The sequence below is a fragment of the Pinus tabuliformis genome, chromosome 5_2 (genome assembly GCF_031772625.1).
Source record: "Pinus tabuliformis cultivar Carrire ecotype Pingquan chromosome 5_2, CPIR1, whole genome shotgun sequence".
Classification (NCBI taxonomy): domain Eukaryota; kingdom Viridiplantae; phylum Streptophyta; class Pinopsida; order Pinales; family Pinaceae; genus Pinus; species Pinus tabuliformis.
The window spans coordinates 837694560-837713448 of NC_142306.1; the positions used below are offsets into that span (position 1 = coordinate 837694560).

At 37.9% G+C, this 18889-nt stretch overlaps 1 long non-coding RNA gene across 1 annotated transcript in view; it reads right to left on the bottom strand.

Moving 5' to 3' along the window:
• Window positions 1–1387: 1387 nt before the first annotated feature.
• The window catches only part of LOC149161934 (uncharacterized), a 58227-nt gene continuing 40725 nt past the window's right edge, over window positions 1388–18889 (bottom strand). Inside the window, exon 3 of the long non-coding RNA XR_016261524.1 lies at window positions 1388–1628. This is a non-coding gene — a long non-coding RNA (uncharacterized LOC149161934). The remainder of the gene's footprint in view (window positions 1629–18889) is intronic.

An 18889-nucleotide genomic window follows, 5' to 3' on the forward strand; every position in this document is an offset into this window, starting at 1 on the left:
TCTCATCCTCTAGGTGGCCATTAGGCATGTGATATAACTTAATTATTCAACTCAACTTTACATGCTCATCTTGTCCTCAGGTATGTGATATTATTCAACTCAACTTTACATCAATATTCATCTTATTCAACTCAAATTTACATCAATACTCATATTGTCCTAGATGGCTACTAGTCATGTGATATAACTTTATGTTACCTCCATCCAGCAAGATGTCTAACCATATGATATCAGATTAATGAAAAGTGGACATAAACTGAATGCTTAAAGCAAACTAAATTGATAATGAAAATAATTAGATTTTAAGTTAAATTATACATCCTTTTGCATGTGGGATAAGCGGCACTCATTCTGCCCCGCTTCCTAGCCACAGTTTTCACAGGAATCCGAAAGGAATTCACCCCTAAAAATTGCCCCAACCACACACTAAAATCCTAGAGTAAAATCGGATTTCTGAACTGGCCCAGATGACCAAAATCACAAATTGAAAAATAGTCATATGCAATTTCAGCAATGTTGTGGTTGCCAGATTCCAGGCAAGATCTCCGAAAATGAGGCAAGATGAGTACCAGTTACCAAATACCTTCCTCTTGTAGCTTCATCTTGAATAAAAACTTCTCAACCCGATGTTTTAAGTTGGGAACTCCATAGATTAAAGATGCTTTAATCTCACCATACAACAAAGCAAATCCATTTACAAACTTTAATGTTGAACCTGTTCAACAGAGTTTATATCCTACGATGGACATTCATCATCATTCGGTGATGTGATATAAGATGCATTTCCCAAATAAACGAGAAAATTGCACTTGTTATGTCCAAGTTTGTTTTAAGTCACACCTCCCTCAATCAACCAGATTGTACAGTAAGAAAAACATCTTTTGTAGGCTTGGCAAGCACCATGAAATATAAACTTAAAAATATAAGCAGCATATATCGACTAATCACTTTTAAATTTCCCCCTTCGACACACGAGCAGAAAGCATGTGAAATGAAACACAAACAAAATATAATGAAAACACAAACTTTATAAGCAAAGCTCATTCAACTTTACGGAATAAAATGTGAGGTTAGTACTTCTGCAAGTGTTGCAGAGCTTTCCTGATTACACAAATCAGTTCAGAATTTATTTATATGTAGGTTCATTATGCAATACTCTAATATATCTACAAAGTCGATCTCTATCATTCCTTTGAAATTCCAAGACATAACAACATCAGTGAAATTTTAGAGATTCACTGTCAAAACATTGTGAATTCATATGTTTAAAAGATAAGTCTACTATACATATATTATGTTCATTCATCAGTATTTCCTTTGTATGACCATTTGAAGACTTGGAGTGTGGATACCTCCATTTTAATCCCCCAAGACCAAATAGCATTCAAATATTCAGCTCTGCATCCAATAATTATCAACCAGTGGAAATGACCTGGGATGCGCTGCATACACTTTGTGATATTCAGTTAAATCAGTTGAATCCTCGATAGAAACAGATGATGGAATATTTGTCACATGTATCATCAGTATCCCTGAAACCCCAAATGTAAAAGTTCTGAATTCCAGTTACCGAGAATTGTTGTCAAATTTTTTTAGAGTGCTTGGTTTTGTGATAAGTGAACACCATCCTGAAATGTAGCACACAAGCACAGAATATAGGTTAAACACTCTCTTATACATTCTATCAAATTAAAGCATCCATCCTATATTAATGGAACCTTAATTCAAAAGGAGAGAAGGAAAAAACAACAAAAGAAATACTCCAGAATATAATATCCAATCATCAATGCAGGATAACCAAGTACATATGGATGCTTTGGCTCTGATCTTCTATAGCATAAAGTGGTTGCACTGTTTGGCTTTTTTAAAGTATCTTTAAAAATGGGCACTGGACAAAGCCAAGGATCATGCTAACCACAATGAAGACAACACCTTGAAAGATGGTAAATGTTCAAGACATGGACTTAGACAATAACTCCAATGACCTTCATCGTAGTATATCTTTCTTTAAGACATAATATGGAGTTGATCTATTGCTGAACTACATAGTTTGATCCATCTGGCGTCACAAATTCAATTATTATGGAGCCTGACCAATTTCATACAGAAAAAACAAATACCTTAACCTCTGATGTGACTCTCTCAAAGAACTTCTTAGTGCTCAGTCAGTGAATAAATATAGAATATATGAACAATGTAAATAAGAAGAGAAGTGATAGAAAGCTTTCAAGTAACAGTCATAGGAATCCTCAACCTAGGTTTTTATCATAAACATAAACTGAGAAACGATTTATTATTTACTCACCAAAAGATACTCAAGATGAGGCTAAATGGTCTCTGGCCATTTTACAAACTTCTAGTCTAATTGGCATCATCCTACCTCAGCTTCAATTTTCTTCTCATCTGAGCATGGGTGAACTAATTAAATTCTTATTGCCAAAGCTGAAGAACTAGGCAATCCAAATGATGGAGGACAGTCCTAGGCCTAACAGAAGCTCTCTGCTAGTATTTACCACAGGAAAGCCTGAACGTGAGTTACTGCAGATGTGAGATGTATTAGCCACAATGACTGGTCAGATTTTCACATTAATGGCCTTCCTTGACAGCTCTACTGTCGTGTGCTATCCTGTGTGGCCTAGCCTGGTCATCATAAGACTTTAGGGCTGCATATGGTCACTCAATCAGCTGAGCTTGGTTATGCGGTAGCTTTGTGGGAATCTGACTTATGAAGAAACAACGGCAACAATGGCACTGCCAAAGGCCCCATGCAAGTTTGTGCCCAAAGTTTACCATGAGGTAATGAAATTCCTAAGCAGTGTCGCAGGAACAGTTCCCCCCCCCCCCCCCCCCCCGCGGCTTGGAATCTGGAACTGCGCACCATGCAGATCCATGCCTGAACTGCCCTCCAGAACCACGTCTCAGTTTTTCAGAACCACATCTTGATTTTTCAGAACCATGTCTCAGTTTTTTGGAAGTGCTCCTCTATTCGAAAAAAATGCTTCTTGCCTCCGTGGGAACAGTGACGATTCCATGCATGGTTCTGCAGCTGAAATTGTGGTTCTATGCACAGTTCCATGACAATTCGCGAGCACTTCCAGAGGAACACACAGTTCTGCAGCCAATTTTTTTTTTAATCTCTAACTATGGGTTAAGGATGGGACCTAGGGTGAGTTTAGGGATGAGGGGTGAGTGAGGATAAGGTTTAAAGGCCTTTTACCCTCTCTTTTCCTCATTCTTTAATCTCATTTGCTTGAGCTTGGAGAAGAGAGCAAAGGAAACAGCAAATTTTTTAGGGCAGATTTGTGAGAGAGCAAAGGAGAGCTTGGAAGACTGAAAAAGGAGAAGCTTGGAGGAGATAACAGAGGCTGCCATCTATCTCAACCTCTCAAGAGCTAAATAGGTAAGTGCAAACCCTAACCCCCTCATTTTCTTGTATTTCTTATTTGTGGTTTTTCTCCTCTTGTCCTACCCTTTCACATTCCTCCTTCCTCATTTTATTGCAGGTTGTCCATCCAAGCTTTGAGAAAAATGGTGTTCTTTCAGCTTATCATTCCATTTTTGGTTTTCATGGTGCTATTGGGGGATAGGCACTGTTACCATTCAAACTAGCAAGGGGTTCTAAAAGGGCACTTGCTAGGTCAAGAGCAACAATGAAACTAAAGCCCACTATCACCACAGCGAAAGCTTCCTACTCTTTACAAACTTTCACCGATGGGAGGAAACTCGATATATAGAGAATCACCTATGAAGGATAGATCAACTTAGATGAATGTGAAGTGATCTCGAGAGTGATCTCGGGGACCCTTTCCTAGGGAGACTCAAGAATGGGGCTTGCTTGTTGTTCAAGCAAGGTACAAATTGTTGACCACTACGTGTCAACTACCCATAGCAGTACACCCCCTTTTTCGCAAAAGGGTAGCGCTTGATCGTCGTATCCGTGCCATTCGACTTTCATCATCAACTCGATCATGTTATGTTGTAAACCCAGTCTGCATATGTAAATTGTAAATAATCTTAGCAGATCTGAGTCATGTATGTAAATTGCCTAGGCAAACCTAATTTTCTAGTGATAATCTACGTTCCGGAAGGTTTTTTGTCTCACCGATCCATGATCGACAAAGTTTTCCTTCAGCCTAACTCCAAAGCCGGAATGGATTTTGTCATTAGAATCTTAGGGGAATCCTAGTGTGCTTCGAGTCTATGTAAAAGTAATTTGGAAATAATTCTAACTATTTGGTTAGGTTATTACAAATTTCTTGATCTGCTAGATTATGTTTGTGTCGCAGAACTGGGTGGTCTATGAGGGTCTATGTCAAATGGGTTTTCCCCCTTGAGATGTAAAATTGTAAAAGTCATGATGTAAAGTGTCTTGAGGGTTAGAAAATGTTTTATCCCCTCATAAGTCCTAGGTCCTAGGTGATTTTTCCAAAGGCTAAGTTCGAGGATCCAAAAAATAAAAAATAAGAATAATAAAAAATTATAAAATAAAATCAAATAAATTTTAAAAAATAATAAAAAAAATTAAAAATAAAATAAAATAATAAAATAATAATAAGTCAAAAGTTTTGAGGAAATAAATGCAAGATTTTAATTTTTTAATATATTTAAAATTTCGACGGATGAGATTAAAAGAGATTTTGATCCTCATCGATGGTTGAGATCATTTTGACATGGATCACTCGAACTAGCCGTTGAGAATTTTTTATTTAAATAGGGTGTCAGGGGTCATTTGAGATCATTCGATCTGTGAGTCTTGTGCTAAAGAAAGCTCTCTTGTAGTCATTTTTTGTGCAATAAAGAAAGACTTTGGGGTTGAACTCTTGCTGGCGTTACTCTTTTGGAATTGCTGTAAGATGTTTTATTTTTCTGCATAAATTTATTTTCAGCCATTGATGATAGCTTGAAGAAGAGTGATTTAAAACACAAGTATCTTGTTTAGTCGCTAGGGTTTGAATGGTAGTTAAATTTCTGGATATGATGGCAGGTATCTCCATTACATTTGGATTTTAGTGTCGCTTTCTCCTCCTTCGTTAATGGTTGATTTAAGCTGTGCAGGAAATCCCTTTTTTGAGATTACCAGGCGTTCGGGGAAGTTCTCGGCTGAACTAGCCAACTCCCAGATTGCACTTTCTGAAGAGCCCAGCCAGTTTTGATCCCGAGCTTATCATTTGAAATTTTCTGGTGAATGCACAAAGGGTTTTCTGAAGCACCTCACATTAAGTTTAAAATTCTGAAAATATTTTTGTGGCATAACGATAAATCTGGCTACTTATAGCCTTCAGTTTGTAAATACTGTAATTATTTAGCTGGATCTTAAGGTTTTTAGGGTTTCATTTATTTTTTGCATTTTCAGGGTCTTGTTGTTTGTTTTCATTGTTTTCAGGTACAGGTTGCAGGTTGCAGGTTGCAAATCGGAAGTCGAAATTTGATTTTGAAGCCAGATCTAGGCCCTGGAGGGTAAGATCTAGCCTCAGAACTAGCTTTTGCAGGTGCATCGTTTTGCAGTCCAGGGTTTCAGATCTTGTCCAAATCTGGAGAAATTTTTTGGGGTTTTATTTGGCAGCAATTTTCCATTTTGTTTACTGTCCAGCAAAGTTATTTTCAGGAGAAAAAAAAAAAAAAAAAATCATTAAGGGTTTTGCCGCAGACATATTTCTTTCACCTGCAAACCCTGCTCAAGCTGCTACTTTTCCACTGCCCATTATGCCCCCCACGCAGTCTTCCAGATCCTCACACGTTGTCCATTCCAACTTCCACGCACACCTCCACCCATCCTCTCACCTGCAAATTAAATCCGCTCAGCCTCCCACGTGCTCCCTTTACCTGCGCAGCTCCTTCCTCAATTACACGTTGTCTTTTGCACCTACGCATTGCCCTAGCCTCTTCACGCTTTCATCAAACCCGCCGTCTAGCTGCTACTACACAGGCTTGTCCATTATTGCTATCTCTCCACGCCGTCCATGCTGCCTTCCATACCTCAATCAGACGCATTGCCATAATCCTGCGTGTTTCTTCCATTTTTCACGCATTCCACGCTGTCTACCTGCGCAAAGAAACCCAAATCCGTCAGCCCCTCTGCTATCATTCGACCTGCGTTGTCCGCTTTCCTCTGTCCAGTTTCTGATCCTGTGTTTTCCACCGTCGAACGCCCTCCAATCTGTATCAAACCTCTGCTTGCAGTCATCCAAGCTCCTTACGCTGCTATACCTGCGATATTTCCACGCTCCAGGCCATCAAACATTCCTACCCTTCTCTATCCACCTGCAAAACACATCGAAACCTCGCATCCCTGCGTCCCTCCTCATCAACGAAACTCTTCTGCTCCATACCACCGTCAGAACCTGCAAACGCCTCAACGCATTTGATTTTCGTTGTCATATATTTGGTGAGGCTTCTATTTAGATTAGGGTTAAAGTCAGCATAGTTAAATTTTATGTGATTTCTTAAGTTAGCGTAGCTTCTTTTTTTTTATATATAGTTTCGTTTTAGTTAGAATCGTAAATTTTGTTTTAGCTTTTAGATTTATTTCATTTCATTTTTGTTTTATTTAAAATTTTGATAATAATTGAAATTTAAAAATCGTTTTTCATCTGATTTAGGTTTTGATTTTATTAATCTAAGTTTTAGTTTAGAATTAGATTTATTTTTTTTTATTTTATGTTTAGAACTATCAAAAAATCATTAAAAAAATTTTAAAAAATCCCAAAAAGGCATAAATTGTTTTATCCTTAGGTTTTATTTTTGTTTTATTTTTCTAGTTTATAAATACAACCAAACAAAAACAAAACAAAAAAAAATTGTTTTATCAGATTTAGTCTTGGCTCAAGGATTTGTCATATTTACGATTTTGGTGTATCTTTTCCGCTAAGGCTAAAATTTTGGTGTGGGAATTTTTATATAGTTAAACATGCTTAAATGTTTATTTGAAGATTAGCTATATGAAAGTGGTAACTGATTAGCATTCAAAATCACATGGTTATTTAAAGCATTTAATCTTTTGAATTTTAATTGCTGGAAAATTGTTAAGGCATTGTGCATTTATTGATTATCTCGCATTTGGTAAAAATAATCTTTGCTTGGGTTATCTGATAATAAATGATTGTTTTACAAGGTTCATATTTCTACAACATTTAATAAATAATCATTTAATCATTAACTCCATAAGGCACTAGTACATTAATTTCTAAAATCAATCAGGTGCTAAATTGCCTTGTTGTGCCTCCCAACCCAACTGGTCCACAGTTGGTCTTCCTTTATCTTATAGGGTCTACCCCCTTTAGCCTCGGGAGACGGCTTAAACGGAGAGATCGAGGATCAGGGTGACAGCCCCCGGTCTGAGCGTTGTCGCGCTGCCTAGACAATCTGTGCGACAACATTTTTTGGTGCCGTTGCCGGGGACATTTTATTCTCGGCGTTTCAACGACATTTCCTCATCTTTCTTCTCATTTCTCATCTTTTCATTTGAACTGGCAACGACAACATTTTTTGGCGCCGTTGCCGGGGATAGAGTTTTTCTGTCCCTAGCGTTTCAATGACAATCATTCTTCTCATTTCTCATCTGTTCATTTTAGCCGGCAACAACAACATTGTTTGGCACCGTCTCATCTTTTACGCCATTCATTAGCCTGTCAAACGGCCAACATTCTTTGGCGTTATTTGATCTTTTCATCACCTTATCTTTCGTCATATCAGCAACTACTCTTCAGTTCGTTTCTTGTTTGGGTGGCGACTCCATTTCTTTTCATTTATTTTTTCCCATACAAGAAGCCTCCCTCATATCTGCTTGTTGGTTGCTTTTTGGATCCTAAAATCAGATTCATTATTCAAGTGGCGACTCCACTTCTTTCATCTCTTGATTTTCTTGAGCAGAGATCTCTTTCTATCATCCATTTGGTCCCGCATTATTCATCATGGATTATTCGTTTACCCCATGTCATTTTACTGATGTTCTCCATGATGTTCCAAAAGTGGCCATTTCTAAATTACCTTTGTTCTCGAGTGGTGATTCAGTCGTTGTTAGAAAGCCTCTAGGCAGGTTTACTTGTATAATGATCATATATTGTAGACCTCCTCAGTATAATCATGAAGATGTAAAAATGCGTCTTTTTGTCCTTTCTTTAGAGGGTGATTGTTATGAAACCAGCTCAAGAAAAGATAGAAAATATAGATCAACGCCTTAGAATTCAGCCTCTTCGAGGGGGCAACCTCCTTTACATTACATGAATGAACAATTCTTGGATGATACAAATGAAAATACCTCCTTTCTATATATAGGAGTCTAAGTGGTCCCAATACAATCAAAGCCTACATAACAATAATATTGTAGGGCACAACAGTAACAATGGTGGGCTTCTATGTGGCATAATAGTAACAATATGGGCACTACATGGGTACATCAATATAATAAGTGGGTTATACTAATAACAATAATGGGTTACACTAGTAGTATAGGGGCCTAACATGCCCCTCTCCTTCAAAAAGCGTTGTCCTCAACGCTTGAGTAGTTCTTGATGCTTCTATATATAAAATTCTTGTCCTCCCATGTGGAATATTCAGCGGGTAAGTTCTTCCACTTTGATGAGATACTCTGAAATTGATCGATTTCGTAGCTGTTGGGTTCTTGTTTCTGTGACTGCTCCAGGTTCCAATATGATTTTTCCTTCCTCTTCAATTTCTGGCAATATTGCTTGAATTGGGATCTTTTGCAACTTTTGAAAAAGTGGCCATACTTCTTCATTCTTCTTCCATTCATCCTTGCTTCGTTTATCCAATTTGGTTGGATAATATAAATAGCATAAAACAATGCTTCCATATCCTCATCCTTGAAGCATCTTCCCATTCAGTAAGGTCGCCATTTTTTAAGTGCATGTAGTATTGCCAACATTTCCATCTCATAAATAGCTTGCTTGAGATGTAGCAGTAAAAATACCCAATCACTCACATCAAAACATTTTTCACTACGATGTTGATCTACCTGTTGTTTCATTCGATTTTGCACCGAAGTGGCGTTATCCTTTAAAAGTTGGAGAACTTGCTGTTGATGCTTGATATGATCTTTCTCTACTTGAACCTTTTTCTTCTTGATATGTCCTTCTATCTTTTGAGAAGTGGTAATTTCTTCCAGTCCTTTACAAGATATGGTCGGATTCATTTCTTGATGCTCGATGTGATCTTTCACTTCTTGAACTTTTTTCTTCTTGATGTGTCCTTCTATCTTGATAGTTTGAGGAGTGGTAATTTCATCCATTGAATTACAAGATATGGTTGGATTCATTTCTTCTTTCTCGATGTGATCTTTCACTTCTTGCACCTTTTTCTTCTTGATATGTCCTTCTATCTTGAGAGTTTGAGGAGTGGTAATTCTTGCCAATGCTTTACAAGATATGGTCTGATTCATTTCTTCTTTCTCTGGGGTGGTGTCCTGACGCATATCCTCTTCTTTTGATGTTTCTTGATCCTTTTCTTCCTCCTCTTCATATTCTATGTAAAATAATTTCTTCTCAGCACACCTATGACCTTTAGTACATTTGCTATCACAATTGTAACAAAGCCCTTTTTCTCTTTTTTCTTCCAATTGTTGTGGTGTAACCCTTGTAGGTTGTGGAAGGCTGGGAGAAACAACACTTCGATCTTTATAGTTGTGAGGGGTATGCTTCCTTGTTTCCATAATTTTGCTTTCCATTATGTCACAAATCCCTTTTACTCTTTCCAATTGTTGTGGTGTTTCTCTAAAGAAGGTGTTGCTCTTTATATCCTCATAATGTGCTATCATTTCCTCCGTGAAAATTGACCACGTAACAAGTTTTTTACGAGAACAAAGCCCTTTGTACCATAAAAATTGATCTGGATCTAAATATGAAGATGCAATACATACCTTTTGTAACAGTTGTACACCATTTATATCAAAATATTGCTCCATCTGAAGTATCCAATTTACCGGATCCTTGCCATCAAACTTCCTCATCTTGCTTTTTCTTGATTTTAGGAGCTCTACCTTGAAACGACTGTAACTCTGTACTTTCGGATCTTTAAGTTCTAAAATTGTAACCTGTAGTAGCCCTCTGTGTCCTCTTTCCAATGCCACAAGTCTGATCCAAATTGGATTCTCCAAGAAAAAGTTATGCACAATCTCCCGCAGTGCCCTGATTATAGACTAGTTCAGTAGAGCGAACTTGTATGAAGTGCCACGTGTCACTGTTTCAACCTTTGACTCTGAAAAATATATAAACAGAAACTACAGTCCATCCTCTTTCTGTACCTTCTTACGAAATTTCAATCCGATGCTCAGAAAGAAAGTTATGACGATTTTCTCCAGGTCACCTGTTTTGAGTGTAATTCAGGAGTCTGCAAAAAGACCAACTTCCGCAGATCATAGCTCCGAAAATATCGTGCGAAAAGATCTGAAATTCGGACCCAAGGTTCACCGAAAATTATTCTCAAATGGGTTTTTTTTTGCGACTTCTGAAACGTCACAGAAAAAAAATTATAGCGAAAATTCCACGATGACCTGTTTGGAGCAGCGAAACCCTAGAATCCAAAGCTCTGATACCAAATGTTATGAAACCAGCTCAAGAAAAGATAGAAAATATAGATCGACGCCTTAGAATTCAGCCTCTTCGAGGGGGCAACCTCTTTTACATTACATGAATGAACAATTCTTGGATGATACAAATGAAAATACCTCCTTTCTATATATAGGAGTCTAAGTGGTCCCAATACAATCAAAGCCTACATAACAATAATATTGTAGGGCACAACAGTAACAATGGTGGGCTTCTATGTGGCATAATAGTAACAATATGGGCACTACATGGGTACATCAATATAATAAGTGGGTTATACTAATAACAATAATGGGTTACACTAGTAGTATAGGGGCCTAACAGTGATGCTTTGAATTGGTTTAATAATTGTCCTGAAGATTCTTTCACTTCTTTACAAGACATTGTCAATGCTTGTAAAGATAGATATGGTTATCCAGATAGCTCGCCTTGTGCCCCTAAAATTGTGCAACAGAATGAAAGTAATCTTATGAAAGGTCCAGCTGTCGATGAAAGATTTCAAGACAATTCTTCATATCAGAATGTGCCATCCACCTGTACCATTGCAAGATCAAATCCAGGATAGTGGAAAAGCAGGGACAAATTGTGAAATCGATGAAAAGGAAAATCAAAAGCAAATTATAGAAGAACTAATGCGGCTGGTAAAAAATATGGAGATCAATCAAACTAATTACACCAATGATATGAGAACTTTATGCACCTGCCTAGAAAAACGTGATAAGGAAATTGAAACCATGAAAGCTAATCATGATAGGGAAATCAATTTTATGCAAAACAAGTTATTAACTATGGATGAAGAAATGACTATCATGACATTCGATCATAATAATCAGTTGGCTACCATGCAAGAAAATCATAAGAAAGAGATAAACTCTATGCAGCATTGCTTGATGACCATAAAAGCAGATAATGATAAAGTAATAAAAGATATGGAAGCTAATCAGATATGTCTTCAAAATAAGTTATTGACCATGGAAGAAGACCATGCCAGGGAAATCAGTACTATGAAAGTTGAACATTGTAGCCAGATAGATGCCATTACAATACAGGTACATAAATTTCAACAGCAGTCAGAGGATGAAAGAAACCAGGGAACATCAACAGATCAGAAGCCTCCTTATTTGCTGCAACAAGCTCCATCTTATTATGAGGTCATTGGTTTGATTGAAAAGTGGTTAATTGAAGGTGATCCAGATAAAATTAAAAACGATAAAGATCAGATGCAAAATGAAGGACATGTCACACATATCTTACATACTTCATCTAAGGGTTTTGAAGCAGAATGTTCCACATCATCAATGATACAACCTGCCACGTAGAAAAAATGCAAAAGAAAGACGAGAAGAAGATTTGATGCATCAAATGGCCGCGAGCGACTTGATTTTCGAATAGGAGAAAGTCCTATCGTATGCAGAATTGGACATGGCACACCCGACAAGCAACCGACAGATTTCCCTGAAAGCAGGCAAATGCTCAGTATACACTATATTGAACACATCTGATGCCATGGGGCATCCTCTATATTTCTAACCCTACTCCTTGTTTTTTCAGCATTTCCATTTCTATTTTAGGATTAGATTTACTTTTCATGTTACTAAATAGTTAATAAATGAAGAGCTTATATCTTTCATGTACTTAATGTTATATGATGATTTTTGGGTGGACGCTACTTATGTTTTGTTGTGTGTTGCGTGGGTGCAGATTCTGGATTCTCACATTCCTACAATGCAACAACGTGTCCCCAAGTAGAGCCAGATGTTGACCACTATGTGTCAACTACCCATAGCAGTACACCCCCTTTTTTCGCAAAAGGGTGGCGCTTGATCGTCGTATCCGTGCCATTTGACTTTCATCATCAGCTCGATCATGTTATGTTGTAAACCCAGTCTGCATATGTAAATTGTAAATAATCTTAGTAGATCTGAGTCATGTATGTAAATTGCCTAGGCAAACCTAATTTTCTAGTGATAATCTACGTTCCGAAAGGTTTTTTGTCTCACCGACCCATGATCGGCAGAGTTTTCCTTTAGCCTAACCCCAAAGCCAGAATGGATTTTGTCATTAGAATCTTAGGGGAATCCTAGTGTGCTTCGAGTCTTTGTAAAAGTAATTTGGAAATAATTCTAACTATTTAGTTAGGTTATTACAAATTTCTTGATATGCTAGATTATGTTTGTGTCGCAGAACTGAGTGGTCTATGAGGGTCTATCTCAAATGGGTTTCCCCCTTGAGATGTAAAGTGTCTTGAGGGTTAGAAAATGTTTTATCCCCTCATAAGTCCTAGGGCCTAGGTGATTTTTCCAAAGGTTAAGTTCGAGGATCCAAAAAATAAAAAAATAAAAATAATAAAAAATTAAAAATAACAAAAAATAAATTAAAAAAATAACAAAAAATTTTAAAAATAAAATAAAATAATAATAAGTCAAAAGTTTTGAGGAAATAAATGCAAGATTTTAATTTTTTAATATATTTAAAATTTCGACGGATGAGATTAAAAGAGATTTTGATCCTCATCGACAGTCGAGATAATTTTGACATGGATCACTCGAACTAGCCGTTGGGAATTTTTTCTTTAAATAGGGTGTCAGGGGTCATTTGAGATCATTCGATCTGTGAGTCTTGTGCTAAAGAAAGCTTTCTTGTAGTCATTTTTTGTGCAATAAAGAAAGACTTTGGGGTTGAAATCTTGCTGGTGTTACTCTTCTGGAATTGCTATAAGATGTTTTATTTTTCTGCATAAATTTATTTTCAGCCATTGATGATAGCTTGATGAAGAGTGATTTTAAACACAGGTATCTTGTTTAGTCGCTAGGGTTTGAATGGTAGTTAAATTTCTGGATATGATGGCAGGTATCTCCATTACATTTGGATTTTAGTATCGTTTTCTCCTTCTTCGTTAATGGTTGATTTAAGTTGTGCAGGAAATCCTTTTTTTGAGATTACCGAGCATTCGGGGAAGTTCTCGGCTGAACCAGCCAACTCCCGGATTGCATTTTCTAAAGAGCCCAGCCAGTTTTGATCCCAGGCTTATCATTTGAAATTTTCTGGTGAATGCACGAAGGGTTTTCTAAAGCACCTCACATTGAGTTTAAAATTCTGAAAATATTTCTATGGCATAACGATAAATCTGGCTACCTAGAGCCTTCAGTTTGTAAATACTGTAATTATTTAGCTTAATCTTAGGGTTTTTAGGGTTTCATTTATTTTTTGCATTTTCAGGTTTTGGTTGTTTGTTTTCATTGTTTTCAGGAACAGGTTGCAGGTTGTCTAAAGTCGAAATTTGATTTTGAAGCCAAATCTAGGCCCTAGAGGGTAAGATCTAGCCTCAAAACTAGCTTTTGCAGGTGCATCGTTTTGCAATCCAAGATTTCAGATCTTGTCCAAATCTGGAGAAATTTTTTTGGGGTTTTATTTGGCAGCAATTTTCCATTTTGTTTACTGTCCAGCAAAGTTATTTTCAAAAAAGAAAAATTCATTAAGGGTTTTGCTGCTGTCATATTTCTTTCACCTACAAACCCTGCTCAAGCTGCTACTTTTCCACTGCCCATTGTGCCCCCCACGCAGTCTTCCAGATCCTCACACGTTGTCCATTCCAGCTTCCACACACACCTCCACCCATCCTCTCACCTGCAACTTAAATCCGCTCAGCCTCCCATGTGCTCCCTTTACCTGCGCAGCTCCTTCCTTAATTACATGTTGTCTTTTGCACCTACGTATTGCCCTAGCCTCTTCACGCTTTCATCAAACCCGTCGTCTAGCTGCTACTACGCAGGCTTGTCCATTATTGCTATCTCCCCACGCCGTCCATGCTGCCTTCCATACCTCAATCAGACGCATTGCCATAATCCTGCGTGTTTCTTCCATTTTTCACGCATTCCACATTGTCTACCTGCACAAAGAAACCCAAATCCGTCAGCCCCTCTGCTATCATTCGACCTGCGTTGTCCGCTTTCCTCTGTCCAGTTTTTGATCCTGCGTTTTCTATCGTCGAACGCCCTCCAATTTGTATCAAACCTCTGCTTGCAGTCATCCAAGCTCCTCACGCTACTATACCTGCAATATTTCCACTCTCCAGGCCGTCAAACATTCCTACCCTTCTCCGTCCACCTGCAAAACACATCGAAACCTCGCATCCCTGCGTCCCTCCTCATCGACAAAACTCTTCTGCTCCATACTGCCGTTAGAACCTGCAAACGCCTCAACGCATTTGATTTTCGCCGTCATATATTTGGTGAGGCTTCTATTTAGATTAGGGTTAAAGTCAGCATAGTTAAATTTTATGTGATTTCTTAAGTTCGCATAGCTTCTTTTTTTTATATATAGTTTCATTTTAGTTAGAATCGTAAATTTTGTTTTAGCTTTTAGATTTATTTCATTTCATTTTTGTTTTATTTAAAATTTTGATAATAATTGAAATTTAAAAATCATTTTTCATCCGATTTAGGTTTTGATTTTATCCCCAACAGGCATAAAGTGTTTTATCCATAGGTTTTATTTTTGTTTTATTTTTCTAGTTTATTAAAAATATATATATATATGTTTTATCAGATTTAGTCTTGGCTCAAGGATTTGTCATATATATGATTTTTGTGTATCTTTTCCGCTAAGGCTAAAATTTTGGTGTGAGATTAATATTTATCATTTTTATATAGTTAAACATGCTTAAATGTTTATTTGAAGATTAGTTATATGAAGGTGGTAACTGATTAGCATTTAAAATTGCATGGTTATTTAAAGCATTTAATCTTTTGAATTTTAATTGCTAGAAAATTGTTAAGGCATTGTGCATTTATTGATTATCTCGCATTTGGTAAAATTAATCTTTGCTTGGGTTATCTGATGATAAATGATTGTTTTACAAGGTTCATATTTCTGCAACATTTAATAAATAATCATTTAATCATTAACTCCATAAGGCACTAGTACATTAATTTCTAAAATCAATCAGGTGCTAAATTGCCTTGCTGTGTCTCCCAACCCAACTGGTCCACAGTTGGTCTTCCTTTATCCTAAGGGTCTACCCCCCTTAGCCTCGAGAGACAGCTTAAACAGAGCGATCGGAGATCAGGGTGACAGCCCCCAGTATGAGCGTTGTCGCGCTGCCTAGACAATCTGTGCGACAACACAAATCTTTCTAGGGAAATGAGATGAGGATTTAAGGGCTAGGTTTAGGGAGTATGAATTGTAAAGGGGCTTCCCAATCCCTAAAATCCTTATGGAACTTGGTTTCCCAAGTGATTTTTGACGCATTTACTTTGATAAGGTATGGGACCACATGGGACCAGGTGGACCTAGGTTAGGTCAAGAGGAGGGAGTTTCGCAACCAATGATGATTTTGACCTAAACCAGGAGAAGAAGGGGATCAAAGAATTGATTTTCTCTTAAAGGTGCAAAATGATCCTTATGAGGAACTAGCCTAGGGAAACTTAGGGCAAAAACCAATCTCGAGGCTAGGGCTTCAGATATCTCACAACCCCACCGTCAGAATTTCCTCAAATTCTGAGGAGGCATAGGAGTACACCAGTGCAATGGAGGCCAAGAGATCGAAGTTTTGCTATGGGTGGTTTGTTGGGAAAATGATGCCCTGGGAGCCCTAATGTGGCTAGACCTAGAGTAAAGGAGAGGTGAAGAAAAATAGTTCTTTAGGTGATCACCTTATGGTAGACCAGTGCCTAATCCTTTGGGATATTGGAATCAAGAAGAATATGACAATGGACTTCATTTCTCGGTTAAGAAGGCTTCAAGGACAACTTCACTTGTAATTAGGGCAAAGGAGAGTGACCTTAAAGCTTTTACACTTCATTTTGCAAGGTAAGATGGCTTGTCAAAATAAATTCAACCATAGAATTATCCCTAAGAGAATTCATTCAAGATACATGGCCCATACATAGAGATATGCTATATAGAAACATAATTCCACAATTTCGCAGTAAATGCATGCAGCAACTAGCCCTAGTATAGCAAAAATTTCATCATCAATGTATGTGACAAAGTAAAAGAATAAATAGCATTAAATTTGTACTTAAATGTAAGAGAATATATCCAACCATCAATAAACTTGCCAATCATGAAGCTCCAAGATAAGAAAAGACAATCCATACATCAAAATTCATCCATGCTCCAAAATTTCGTCCACCAAGAAGGAATAGTGAAAATCTCAAGAGAGATACAAGTCCAAACCAAGTGATGATGAGAAATGAACTCTCATCATTTGTATTATATACTCCTAATTAGTTTCGATTTAGCTAGTTGAGCCTACATTAGCCCCTAAAATAAAAATAATGTGCAAATAACTAACTTTTGGTGACAAGCCCAACAAACTAGCTCATAAACAAAATAAAAAGCCTCTCAAGAGGTCGAATGATCAATAATACATGTTGTTGGTCCCTATAAGAAACCTGATGAAGTCCACAAATGCCACAATGATTAATAACACTTCCAAAAGTAATGGACAATGGGTTAGCCCCTTGTTCTCCACATAATAAACTTGTGGTGCTCCCAACAAACTAACTTTTGGTGACAAGCCCAACAAACTAGCTCATAAACAAAATAAAAAGCCTCTCAAGAGGTCGAATGATCAATAATACATGTTGTTGGGCCCTCTAAGAAGCCTGATGAAGTCCATAAATGCCATAATGATGAATAAGACTTCCAAAAGTAATGGACAATGGGTTGGCCCCTTGTTCTCCACATAATAAACTTGTGGTACTCCTAATGGATTTGAGGGCACACAAGTGACCTCATGGGTCACCAAGTAAGTCGAAGATGCATGTACACCATCTATAAGGGCTTAGATAATGGTGTAAGTGATGCCACATCAGCATACAAGTCCTGGGTCTTCTGTTAAGTGCATGGTACAACTGTGGGGCCAGTTGGGCAAAGGTGAACTAGGTGCATCTTCCTCGTCCAATAGGTGAATCTCGAGCAATCTTTGAATATCTTTGGGGATCCATGGAACATTTTCTATTGTTGTGAAGGCCCATGGCTCAACACACACCCTACATGTGCTAATGTAACCCTCTGGAGGGTTAGAACCTCGTATAAGGAGACCAAACATAAAATGGAGACCACCTACAATCCTGCATAATATCTAATGCGTCCCCTAGCCTTCTAATACAATTAATCATCAAGGAAATCGAGTAAAAGAGCTTACAAACCATGGACAACAAGTGGTGACTTCATAATGGCATGCCCTTCCATAGTGGGCTTTGGCATGTGCTAATGTCTCCAAGCTCCAAATGGGGCTAACCAAGTATCCTATTAGGTGGTTTCTACTTCTAAAGGGAACAGTATGTCCAAGGTATATCCTTTAAAGGGTGGTGGCATGTGATAAAGAGATGAATGGAGTGGGGAATGAAAGGGGGAGCCCTCAGTCACATGCTGGAGTACAAGGATAGCTAATACAAGGGAAGCTCACACTTGGGTATATAATGTATAAGAGGGAGCAATCGTGGTACATGAGGTGTCCTGGCCTTGATTTTTTCACCCTTCCTTATATGCCTTTTTCCTTTTATGGTTTTTTTCTTTAATTGATCAATTGGGGCTAAAGGGATAAGAGCATGATGTGTGAGATAAGACCTCTCACAAATTTTCCCTCAAAAATTTGATATCTCCTTTTCTCTCTTCTCCTCTATTCTCCAAGCTCAAGAAAATCTCCACAAGGGTGTCAATGAACCTTTTCCCACTTGCATTTCATTGCCCCCTTCAAACCCTTCCTCCTCATCATACATTGGGTCATTATCAACGTGACCATTATTGTCTTCTTCCATTTCTTCCCCTTGATGCCTATTATCCACCATTTTGTGGGTGATATCCCTAGGAGAAAAATTTCTCCAAGATGTTCCTCAGTCGGCAACCGACAACCCCTTGCAGCCACCAAGTAGCTCGTTGTGCCATTTCTTCGCCACCTGAGCCAACCATGTGGTCCCTCAGCCATCTATCATGATCGTATGTTTGAAGGTGGGCCTCCTGAACCTAAAGGTATGACTTGTCATTTGGTAATTGAGTATAGTAGTGTGTTTATCATGGACACTTATGGGCATGGATTAATGGGGGGATTCAGCAAAAAGAGTGGGCTAGGTTTGTGCTCTTGTCCCCTAGACAAAATGCAAAAGATGGTCGAGACAAACACATTTAGCACGTAGGCAAAATCCAATACATGAGATCTACCCCATCATCATGGCCATCACCCTGGTTCCTACAGGCCCTAGATGATCCTCCTTTATCATTCAGGAACCTATGATTATCCCAACCCCTGGTGAGTAATTGTAGGGTATCCATTATATCAAATGGTTAGACAAATGTTAGAAACCAACATTTGATAAAAG